A 12,729-nucleotide genomic window follows, 5' to 3' on the forward strand; every position below is an offset into this window, starting at 1 on the left:
AGATCTTAGTTAGAACACCCCTAGATATAGCTAGATAATAACTATATACTTATATATACTTACAACCTCCCAGGCCCTGACCTGTTCAAGAAGTCCCTAAGCTAGCGCCAGGCTAGCCTAGACTCTATACTCACCTAATCCCCGTCGCTGCATCCTCTCTGGCAGCCCCTCTCTCTCTTGCCGCCATCCAGTTCTACCAGCTGTCACCAACAACACCGTCCACCTCTGTGTTTGCATTCTCCTGTAAATAAATTTTTATTTTTGTTTTCGTTAAATTTAGGATTAATTTAAGTTTTAATTATTAATTAGTATTATGATTTAGTTAGAAATAATTTTTTTGTTTAGTGAATTTACATAGTTAAGATAGAATCGTATTAGCTTATTAGACTTTTGTGAATTCTAATGCTTTAATGATGTGATATTATTGTTGTTGTGCGGTTGATTTTGAATTGGAACTAAATTTAGTAAATTAGTGATGCTCAAGCTTGAATGCATATATTTCACATAGTTCAAGTTATTCTGTTCAAATAGGCATATTACTAAATGTTTGTGAAGTTAGTTAAACTTACTTTAATACGGGTCAATTTTTGGTTAAACTAAATTTTCTATGTAATAAAATAATTAATTCTCGATCATTCTAGTAGTTCTTTATTTTATGCATAGTCAGTGCAATTAATTATATTGATGAAAATCAAAGTAAATTAAAAAAATTCAAATATGATATAATTTTAGATGACTTATGGATGATTTTTTATTTGCATACAGAAAAAATTATACATGTAATAATATATATTGCTAAATATTTGTGAAGTTAGAATGTGCACTTACCTCTTTTGTTTTGTTAGAATATAATTAAGATCAATTAGGATCAATTAGAATTATTTAGTATATATGAATATTTAGTATAGAATATTACGTCTTTATTATTACGATTCTCTTAACTCCTATAAATACCTTTCTATATTGTATCATTCCCTGACAACTTGAATAGACAACTTAATTACACTCAATAATATACAAATCCTTCCTCCAGTTTAGTTTTTTAATTCTAACATGATATCAGAGCCATGGTATCCTCCTTGAAAAGGATATGTTATTTTACTTGCGGTGAAATCACCGTTGTCTTTGCATTTTTTTTCTATGACATTCTTTTTTTCCTTTTGTCACTCCTTTGATGATTTTTCATCTTACCAACTAGCCTATTTTTTTTTCTTTCTGTGTTGCATTTTTTTTCGAGTCGTATGATCAAACACCATTGTTATTGCTGTTTACCTATTCTCATAAAGAAATCATATAGTTTTCGCTCTCTTTCGGCAGTTCCGCTTGCGTTCTGTCGTGGCAGTTTCGTCTATATTCTCTAGTGATAGTTACATCTGCGTTCTCTCGTGGTAATTCTGTCTGCGTTTTCTCGTGGCAGTTCCGTCTGCGTTTCGTCTGTGTATGTTTCCTTGTGGCAATTCCATCTGCGTTTCTTTCTAGCAGTTCCGTCTGCACTTCCTTCAGACAAGCGGCAGTTTTGTCTGTGCTTCCTTCAGACAAGCGGCAGTTCCGTCTGCGCTTCTTTCAAACTAGCGGCAGTTTCGTCTACGCTTCCTTCAGACTAGCAGCAGTTCCGTCTGCACTTCCTTCTGTCAGTTCTGTTTGCACCCGTTTTATTAGTTTATGCATTTTTTTCTCTTTATTTCGTTGTTTTAAATAAGTTTCAAACTCAAGTGAGAGTTTGAGAGGGGATGTTAGAATATAATTAAGATCAATTATGATCAATTAGAATTATTTAATATATCTGAATATTTAGTATAGAATATTACGTCTTTATTATTACGATTCTCTTAGCTCCTATAAATACCTTTCTATATTGTATCATTCTCAGACAACTTGAATAGACAATTTGATTATACTCAATACTATACAAATCATTCCTCCAGTTTAGTTTCTTATTTCTAATATGTTTTATTTTATTTAAACGGATAATGTATTTCTTTAACTAAGTTTAATGTAGTTTATTTTGATTAAGCATTTTGAATGATGTTGTGTATATGTTTAGTATATTTTTAATTGGTATGCTCTTTGCAGACATGACAACAGGTAGAGATATTGCGAATTAGCCTATTGGTCGTGGTCATGGTAGAGGGAGGGTTTCTATTGGTACCCCTGGGAATTCTGAATCTTTTTCCTCTAATCCGACTACTCTAGTGACATCACAGGTTGCGAGTGCATCAAAACAATTGTTCATCATGGTACCTAACTCCAACTATGTCCCTGTATCTATGCCAACACTGCTGCCTTCATCTGCACAGCAGCCCACTGTCTTGGCGACGCCGCCTCCAGCGATAAACAACGCGACACCGGAATCCTCTAACAGAAGCCAGCCAACTGATTCCCCTCTACCACCTTTCATCGTACAAATGACGATTTGGCCTGATGGCGGAACAACATAAGTACTACTTTAAGTCTTTTATATGCTGCAAGTATTTGATAATTCATGATTAGTGATTCTTGATTATTGATTCTAGTTTTAGTGGATTTAGGTGTGTAGGTTTGAACCGTTAAAAGTGTTTGATATATCGTGATTAGTGATTCTTAATTACTGATTCTAGTTTTAGTGGATTTAGGGTTGTAGGTTTAAACGGCTGGAAATGTTTGATATATAGTGATTAGTGATTCTTGATTATTGATTCTAGTTTTAAATGATTTAGAATTGTAGATTTGAACTGCTAAAAGTGTTTGATATATAACTGATTCATTGATTGTTGACAATGGTGTTGTTTAAGTTAATTGTTGATGGATAGAGTTTATGGCACATTCTAGTTATAAACGAAACTCTGTCAAAATTTCTAAAAAAACCTTTACATATTATGGCTATTTGCTTATGAACTTTTAATTTATATTGTCGTATTGGTTTGTTTGTGAATTATTGATAGGTTTCCGCCAAATAATAACGCATGTATTCAGGAGATGACCAGCGTCATCAAGCTGATATATGACCATCCATGGCCGAGCTACAAGAAGATCCCCTCTGAGACTAGAGAGCAATGATTTTATAAGTGGGTGGTAAAAACTTAATATAGCAAAAACTTATTAGCTAGTTTGTATTTTCTATTTTGTTTAATACAATATATTTTGATTAACAAATTTTAAAGTGTCTTTGTGCAGCAGAACTTTATATGGGATAAGGAGCACAATGCCCTCATCAAGAAGATATACGATCATTGAATGGGAAGGCGACTGCATCAGATATTGGAGGATGTACATGAGAGGCGCGACCACCTCACTTCTTAGATCCGCTCAGAAATCAAGAAGGTTTTGTATGTTCACTGGGAGACCGATGAGGGGTTCAAGTATCAACGTCTCACAAATAGAGCTAGTAGGGCATCGGTTAGGTCTTCCAAATATATCGGCGGCTCAGCGACTTTCATGAAGACCAAGGTCAGGCTGGTATGTAGATTCTCTAATTTTGTTATTAATTTAGTTATATTCTTTAACATATTATTAGTAGGCATCCTAACATATTGTTTCAATGCAACATGTGTAGTCGAAGTTGTTGGATCGCGATGCAACGTTGGCGGAGACCTTCAAGTACACCCACACTTTGAAGGAGAACAAGGCAAAATTTGCTGATCAGCGGTCTGCGTATCATTATATGAGTAAATATTTGATCTTGTGATATAAAATTTTCAATTAACTACACATCTGTTATCCTAATCATAATAATATGTGTTACACAAGAGTCTTACGTGTAGAGACTGGAGGCCGCAACTCAGCAATCTCAGCAAAGTGGGGAAGACACTAGTGGCTTTGTGGCTTCTGTCGTTGGTCCCGATGCAGTTTGGCGCGAGACCGCCTCTGTGGCGTACAAGAACCGTGTATACGAACTGGGTTGTTCTTCACCAGTAGCCTCCATACCTCCACGTTGAAGCCATCGTCTACCTCTACCACCAGTCGAGCCGTCGATCCTGACAAAGGCATTGATTTTAGGTTGCAGGTGCAGGAGCTCACCTAGAGTCTTCACGAATAGGCTTATGAGCTGAATGAGAATTGAGAGAGGTATCAGAAGATCCTCACATGCATGACAGACACAGATGAGCTCAGGTTGGAATTTAGGGAGCAGCTGGAGCGGCTTAAGCAGATGGAGCAACAGATGGCAGTGTATCAGGCTCAGATGCATGCCAATGGCAGCGGCGCTGCTAGTGGCAGCTGCTCGTGGGACACAGCCATCATCGTCTTCTCCGTCGCCTTAACAGGACCACAGGAATGACGACGACGACTAGCAAAATCTTTAGTGATTATGGCTTTGTTTTACTGTTTTATTGTGTTTGATTTATTTGACTTTTAATTTATTTGAACATTTGATATTTCATATTATATAATTGGTTTCTATTATTTATAATTTGATCACTAATTATGTGAAAAATAAATTTAAATAAAAATAAAAATTAATAAAAAATTGACATTATTGTCAGATTTACCGAGAGCATAATTCGATGGTAATAGTGCGAAAAACAAAATATTGTGGTACCACCTTTACCGTCGAAAAAATTCGCCGGTATTCAAATAATTTTTTCGGGTAAGTAATTTGTCACAGAATCTGACAATACTTATTTTTGAACAAAAAAATTCGACGATAATTAATTATCAACAAAGTTTATACTGTCGAATTTTATTCATTTTTTTATGATAATTCTGACGATACTCAACATTTTTCTAAGATTATTTGTATATAAAGTTGTAAAGTTGAAAAACTTTCACAACACTCCTATATTACTGTGAGTACCGACATACACTCATCAGTATTTGAGTACATCTAATATATGTTTCGATTTTCTAAATAACATCTTAGAACTATCTTATGAAATTAAGAAAGAATTTGTCAATTTAATTTTAGAAGTTGAGAACATCTTTTTGGCTGGTTTACATAATTGTGAGTCCTTAGACTCCACAATTACTTTTATCAGTAAGTGATCCTTTGACTGAGAAGACTTAAAAAATATATATAAAGTTCTTAGGTTAGGTTGTAGTCTAATTTGAGACTTAAGATAATATTTAAGGTTTTTAGGTTGGTGAATTATTTAATTTAAGCCAAAACTTAACCTAAAAAGACTTGAGAAAAAATAGTATCTAAAGTTCTTAGGTTTAACTGCAATTTAATTTGAATCTTGTCTGAAAATGTTGGAAGAGTATCTAAGATTTTTTATTAAGGGGATGTCCAATAATCAAATTATTTTTTAGCTTGAAGCAATAATATATAATTTTTTAGATTAAGATGATATCGAATATTAGTATTACTTGAAAAGTTAGAAAAATATCTAAGATTGTTTAGATTGTTGTGATCTAATCAAAGTCACTTCTTAGTCTTGAAAATACTTGAGTAAATAATATCTAAAGTTTTTAAATTATATTGCGGTTCAACATGAGTTAAAGCAGTAGTATAAAAATGTTCAATACAAAATAATATCATTCGTACATTTATTCTAATAATAATAAAATTCTCAAATGTATATAAAATTTTATTATAAGGGCAATGTTAGGGGCCAGCAACATTTGTTATTAGTAGCCATCAACTAGTCATCAATGATGATTTGATTGTGTGAGATTGATGTGAGATTTCATCAAATGACTCACATTTCTTTGTTGATTACATGCTGGCTAAAATGCAATAAAATTGCTGACCCCTAGATTTTTCCTTATTTATAAATATAAACGTGATTCTTCTATATTTTAAAGTAAGCGGTTGATTTTTAATTCTTATAAAACATATGGTAGTTGTTTTAATAAGGTTCTAAAAACTAGCTGGACTAAATATTTAGGTATTTGGTATTGGACTTAGTTTTAATATTTGTTATTTCAGGCTTTCAGCTTTTATTTTAGGTTTAATTTAATGTATTGGATTACGTTTCTTGAAGTTACACGGTAGGTGATGTTTTATGTTATGTAACACTGTTCACAGATTTTACATAAAAAAGTTACTTGGTTTTTTATTATTTATTTATTTTAATCATAAATTTTACTTATCATAATATATATTATAATGGATTTTATGCGCGCATATATAAATTTTTATATTAATTTATGATAATTGATTTTTTTTATTTAATTATTGTCTTATATTTACATAAAATTATGAGATTTTGATTGGTATTATATTTTTAAAATTTATATTAAAAAATTTATAATTTTATATTTTTATATATTATTTTATTATAAGTCAATTGTTTAATTGAATCACATATTAAACTGATTAAACTTTTAAATTAATAAACAAATAACTAAATTGATTGGATGTGTGATTCGATTTTTATAACTTTGATTTTAACTCCTTTGATTAGAGATTTCCATACTTAATATCTATATATTTAAGGATTGTGATTCTTCAGACAAATTAAAAGAATTGATTGTTTAACAATATTTTTGTGAGTGGTTTCACTACATTATTTGAATTGATGATTTTCTATTATTCAATCAATTTTTTTCTCCTGACCCACCAATTATGTGACTATGAAAGATTGATTGAACCACCACCAACATTGAAAGTGGGTCGAATTGAATTTGAAAACACTCATTATTATAAGCAAAATCCATTATTTATTATATAATTTAAGAGCTAAAAGATTTGCCAACTTCCAACTATAACCAGTTACATTAAACTTGGATTAGTAGTTATCATAATCACTCATGAGACTCATGTAAGGACACGCTAAGAAAAAGCCAAAAAGATACTATAATTTCCAACTACACATACACTAACCAAACACAATTCAAGAATCTTTCCATTATTCCCCGCTCCCCTCATAGCTAAGGATAAAGAAAGGAGGATGAGGTTCTAATAATTGTGCAACCCTAAAAAAACGTTAATGGACAAGATGGCGGGGCCATGGTATAACATATGGGAATGGATACATGTACACTTTTTTATTGAAGTTTTAGTTAAATTAAGCCATACCACTTTATAGTATATTACATCAATTATATTAGGTGTATACCAAATCAATTACTAAAATCAGATATTAATATAGAATATATATTAAAATATAAAATTCACATTGAAAATAAATTATATTATATATATATATTTACATAAATATATAATAAATATTTTTTGTATTAAATAATATTTTTGATATTACATTTATAAATATTTTTTTTAGTTAGTTGTAGTGCCAAAATCAAGGTTCTGAAAATTGGACCGGACCGGTCGATTCGACCGGTTTAACCGCGAACTGGCAAGTGACAACGCAAACGGTTCGGTCTTCCTGTAGAAACCGTGCTGGAAAGAACTGCTGAAGAACTGGTGAACCGGCCAAAAATCGGTCGGTTGGGCCGAACCGGTGGCCAGCCGGTTCTGCATAAACGACGCCGTTTTATTGTTTTTCAAAAAACCCTAAACCCGACCCAACCCCGCTCATGGAGCACCCCACCCCCTTTCTTCCCTCGACCCCATTCATTCATGATTCATCTGATTTTGAATCAACTCACATTAAGAGAAGAGTGAACCCTAGCCGCCCAGTCGCCCTCCTTCGTCGCCGCGGTCTCAGGTCATCAGCGCCACCGCGTCGCCTGGTCCTCAGCCCAAGTAACCCTTTATCTTCACCTGGTTCCCTACCCAGTAGCTCTCTATCTCCATCGTCTTCATCTTCTCAACATCAGCAGGCAGTAGTCCTCTCATCGTCTTCATCGTCGCGCGGTCCTCAACAGTCAACCCCAGTAGCCCTTCGTCGACCCCAGGTGAGTGACTCGTCCTCTGCTCATCTTCTTTGTTCTTTGCCTCTGTGAACTTCCTCTGTGAAATTGATACTCTGTGAACTTTGACTTCCTCTGTGAACTCAGATTTCAGTTTAATTGTGAATTTCCTCTGTTTGTTGGTTATGGTGAGAAATAAATAATCTAAAATTTAACTGGCTGGTCTTGTATCTTGCAGCTCAATTTCTGTTTGTAGCTCAATTTTTGTTCGTTCCTCTGCTCAAATTTGTTACTCTATTTTTGTAAATAAGCTGAAATTTGTTGCTCAATTTCTGTTTGTAGCTTAATTTCTGTTCGTTCCTTTGCTCAAATTTGTTACTCTATTTTGTAAATAAGCTGAAATTTGTTGCTCAATTTCTATTCGTTCCTTTGCTAAATAAGCTGAAATTTGTTACTCTGTTTTGTACTTTGTTAATGCTGGAAACTTACTCGATTTTGCATAATTGTTGACTGGCTGAATTGCTGTAGGCAGAATTGCTGTAGGTAGAATTGTTAATGTTCATTGTGTAGGCAGAATTGTTAATGTTTATTGCTGTGGCTGTTTTTAATTTCATATATGTTTTATTAATTTTATTTATGGAAGATAGTATTAATCAAGAAGCAACTGCTGATAACAATGCTTCTGTGAATAATAACATGCCTGCCGATACTCCTATTCCGAATGATGCTGCTAATCCTAATTCCCGTAGTGCTAACGATAGTCAGTCACAAGGTTCTTCTAACCTTAGGAGAAAAACAGATTTAGCTTTAAAATATGTTGCTCTACAAATGGTGAATGAAAAATCACAATATCAATATTTATTTTGCCTACAAGTTTTCAATGGAGGTGAAATTCACAGGATGAAGAAACATCTAGCAAAGATTACTGGAGATGTGAAAAAATGTCCTAAAGTTCCATGTGATGTGGAAAAACAGATGGAAAGTTTGTTGAAAGATATTTAGACCAACAAGAAGAAAAGAAAAGTAAGTTTTGGTGAAGAGGGTGGTGATGAGGTAGAGGATGCAATTGATGAGGCAATAGCTCAAGAAGAACAGGAACAGCAGTGTACCTCGAATCAGCAAGAAGTTGGAGGCGATCCAAAGAAAAAAGCCTCAGTCATTCATCCTATGTTTGCACCAAGAACAACTTCAGGAGCTCAACCAAGTATTAAAAGTGTTATGCAAAACAAAGAGGCAATACACGAGGTTGATAAACGATTTGCTCGGTGGCTTTTGGATTGTAAAATTCTATTTAATGCTGTGATGTCGCCATATTTTCAAGATATGCTGGATGGTGTTGCTGGTATTGGACCTGGTTACAAAGGGCCTTCTTATGATAAGTTAAGGGTTCATTTGTAGGCTGATCTTAAAAGAGAAAGCCAAATGCTAGTTGATAGTTATAGGAGTGCATGGAAGGAAACTGGATGTACCCTCATGGCTGATGGTTAGACAGATCAAAGACAAAGAACGTTAATTAATTTCTTGGTATATTGTTCTAAAGGTTTGTGCTTCGTGAAATCAGTAGATGCTTCCAGTATGGTAAAAAATGCTTCACACTTGTGTAATTTATTTTCTGAGGTAATTGAATGGATTGGCCCAAATAATATTGTGCATGTTGTGACTGACAATGCGGTCAATTATGTTGCTGCTGGTAGGCTTATCAATAGAAAATATGATAATATCTATTGGTCACGATGTGCTGCTCATTGCCTTAATCTTATTTTAAAAGATATAAGCAGCATGGCGCATATTTCTAACCTTGCAACACGTGCTTCAAAGATCATAGTATTTGTGTACAATCATACCGTTTTCTTATCTTGGCTAAGACAAAGACCTCATTGGAGAGAAATTGTACGTCCTGGTGCAACCCATTTTTGCAACTGTGTTTATTACATTGAAGAGCATCTTTGACCGTAAAAAAGAGTTGCAACAATTGGTTGTAGATTCAATTTTCACTGATACAAATTAGGAAGGAGTGCTACTGGTAGAGCTGTGAGTGCTATTATTCTGGACTGAAAATTTTGGGACGATTGCTTTACTGTATGTAAACTTGTGGGCCCTCTGATTTACTTGTTGAGGGTTGTTGATGCTGATGACAAACCATCTTTGGGATATATTTATGAAGGAATGCTAAGGGCAGAAGATGCAATTAAGGAGATGTTTATGCAATCCAAGACTGCATATCAGCCATACACAGATATTATCAACTCAAGATGGGACAAGTATTTGAAGAAATATCTTCAGCGGCAGCTTACTTCTTGAATCCTAACTTCTTTTTTAATGAAAATTATAAAGAAGAACCTAATGTTATGCGAGGTTTGCTTGATCTTGTTACCTTGTATTGCAAGTGTAACAATTTGGATTCAGTTCAGGCAATGAAAGAAATACATTTATATAGAGGTCGCAAGGAAAGTTTTGATAGACAAGAAGCTATTCGAGCTGCATCTGAATTTAAGTCTAGTAAGAATATGGCTGAATATTTGTTTAATTAATAGTAACTTGTTTTATGCTCCTATATTCTTAATTGATATCTTCTAATATGTTATGGTTTTATAATTGGTAGTGAAATGGTAGAGGTTATTCAGAGGCTCTGCTCCATGTTTACAAAAGATAGCTGTTCGCATTCTTAGCCAAGCATCTGCTTCTTTTGGGTGTGAGAGAAATTGGAGCCTTTTTGACCAGATTCATACAAGAAGAAGAAATAGATTGGAGTATGATAGACTGAATGACATTATTTATGTTACCTATAATTTGCGTCTTAAATCCAGGTAATATATGTTTCATGAAATAATATATTGTTTCATTTGTAATCTTTATCATAACAAATTTGTAAATTATTAAATCTTCATATATTGTATTTAACTTTTTAGGAAGGAAAAAGAAAAAAGAAAGCAAAAGACACAATATGATCCAATTGATTATGAAAGCATCAGTCAAGTTGACTTTTGGGTGACTGAAGAAGTTGTAGAGAAAGAGCATGATCTTCCTAGTAATGTAGATGACTTATTGCGTGAGTATAGTATATTTAGTTTCTAATGATTTATTAGAATGTTGTTAGTTTATAATATAATGATAACATGTCTATTTTATTAGGTGAAATTGATGCTGATTTATATCAAAGTGGCGGTAGTAGTAGTGGTCTTTATGCTGCATCTCTTGATTCTTCTGCTTAATAGGGTGGGAATGAAGGTGAAAATCATCCCACCGAAGCAGATTTGCAATAAGTTCTTGCAGATTTTGATGATTGATAAACCATGTAGTTGTGATTTAATATTTAGATATGCTTTTATTACTATTTAACTTTTGAGTTTGGATTTTGATAAGATCATATGTATTTGGTTGATGATATTTTATGTAGTGTTTTAAATTTCGAAGATATTTTAAGATTTATATCAGACTATAATTATATTTTAAGATGTGTATTTATAATTTATTTATTATTCTATTCTAAAACGATTTTTCTAGCTGAACCATCGGTTGAACCGGTTAGACTAATAAACCAATAAATCAATGACTAGAATGGTTTGATGACCGGTCCGATTTTTTGAACCTTAGCCAAAACAAATAGTAATATCTCAAAGCCATCTCTAAACATTTTTAATCGAATAATTTAATTCTCAATAAATTTTAATCAAAATCAATCCTTTATTTTTTATTTTATTAGATAAATTAATTTTTATATCAATTTTTGATTAAAAAATTAAACAAATCAGTTTATGTTATTATTAAATAAAGACATAAATAGTTTTAAAAAATTTTAAAATTTTAAGATAGTCTCTTTATTAGATGGACGAATAATATAATATAGAAACTGATCTAACGAAATAAAAATGAAGATTAATTTAATAATTAAAATTTATTTGAGAATTAAAATGTCCAACTAAAAAAATTTTTAGAAACTGATTTAAGAATTAAGATATTATTTGTGAAAACAACACGTTTATGAATATCTTAGTATTAAAAAAAAAAAAAAATCAAATAACATTTTTGTCTAAAGAGAGGATTTTTAAATGCTCTTCAATTAACAAAAGTTTTATCCACATTAAGTTCATAATATATGTCAGTTTAGACAAATTCGTTTGTTCGTTTAATTTATATACACTTTCCAATTAAGATGTATAGCATCATTTATTTTGTGACCCCTTGTTTTAAACTATCTCCATTGAGTAACATTACAATGCTTACACATGTAAAAAAATTTTTATCACTAGAACAATCCTAAAATATATCTCACACTCTTTTTTATTATTAATTATTTTCTTTTCCTCCTTTGAAAATAATCCCAATAATTTCACTAGAATCCATTGTGCAAAGCCAGAAATTGGTGGCTTCTGTGTGTCTCATTCTAGAGAAATGCCAATCAAAGGCTCCAAATAAAGGAAAAGAAAAATAAAGCCAACAATTTCAAAAGGAACCCATGGGTAATATTTATTGAAAGCAATGAGGTTTTGAATTGTTTGTTTTAACATTAAGAGGAAGATATGGAATGAAGAAGTGGAAAGAGGTTATGGAGGAAGGAGAAGAAATAAATGGCAAATGGTGACAACTTTAATTTAATTTGGTTATCTTGATACAAATACAGGGATTCATATGGTTGGCTAAATTTGTTTAAATCATTTGTGAGTATTGTTGGTTTCTTTCAATATTTTATGATTAGTTTTGATAATCTTTTTGACTAAAGAGAAGGGGAAAAAAAAGTTATGTTGACAAAACTTTTATGAGATTGATTGGGTAACAGCGTCTCTGAAGTTGAGTGGAAGTTATAAGGGAGAATAATATTTGATATCGTTTGAGAAACGGGAGTCACTCAAATAAAACATTTAAAATATTTTATTTTAAAGATGTTTTTTAATAATTAAAATTTAGTATATATAATCGATTAAATCGTATTAATTAGTATATATAATCGATTAAACTGTGTTATTTTTGTCAAGATTAAGTCAGATAAATTAATTTGATAAAAAAATAGTAAATCAAATTTTAAACTAATCTAAATTTATTTTTTTTATAAAAAAT

This window comes from Arachis duranensis, chromosome 8 (genome assembly GCF_000817695.3).
Source record: "Arachis duranensis cultivar V14167 chromosome 8, aradu.V14167.gnm2.J7QH, whole genome shotgun sequence".
Taxonomy (NCBI): domain Eukaryota; kingdom Viridiplantae; phylum Streptophyta; class Magnoliopsida; order Fabales; family Fabaceae; genus Arachis; species Arachis duranensis.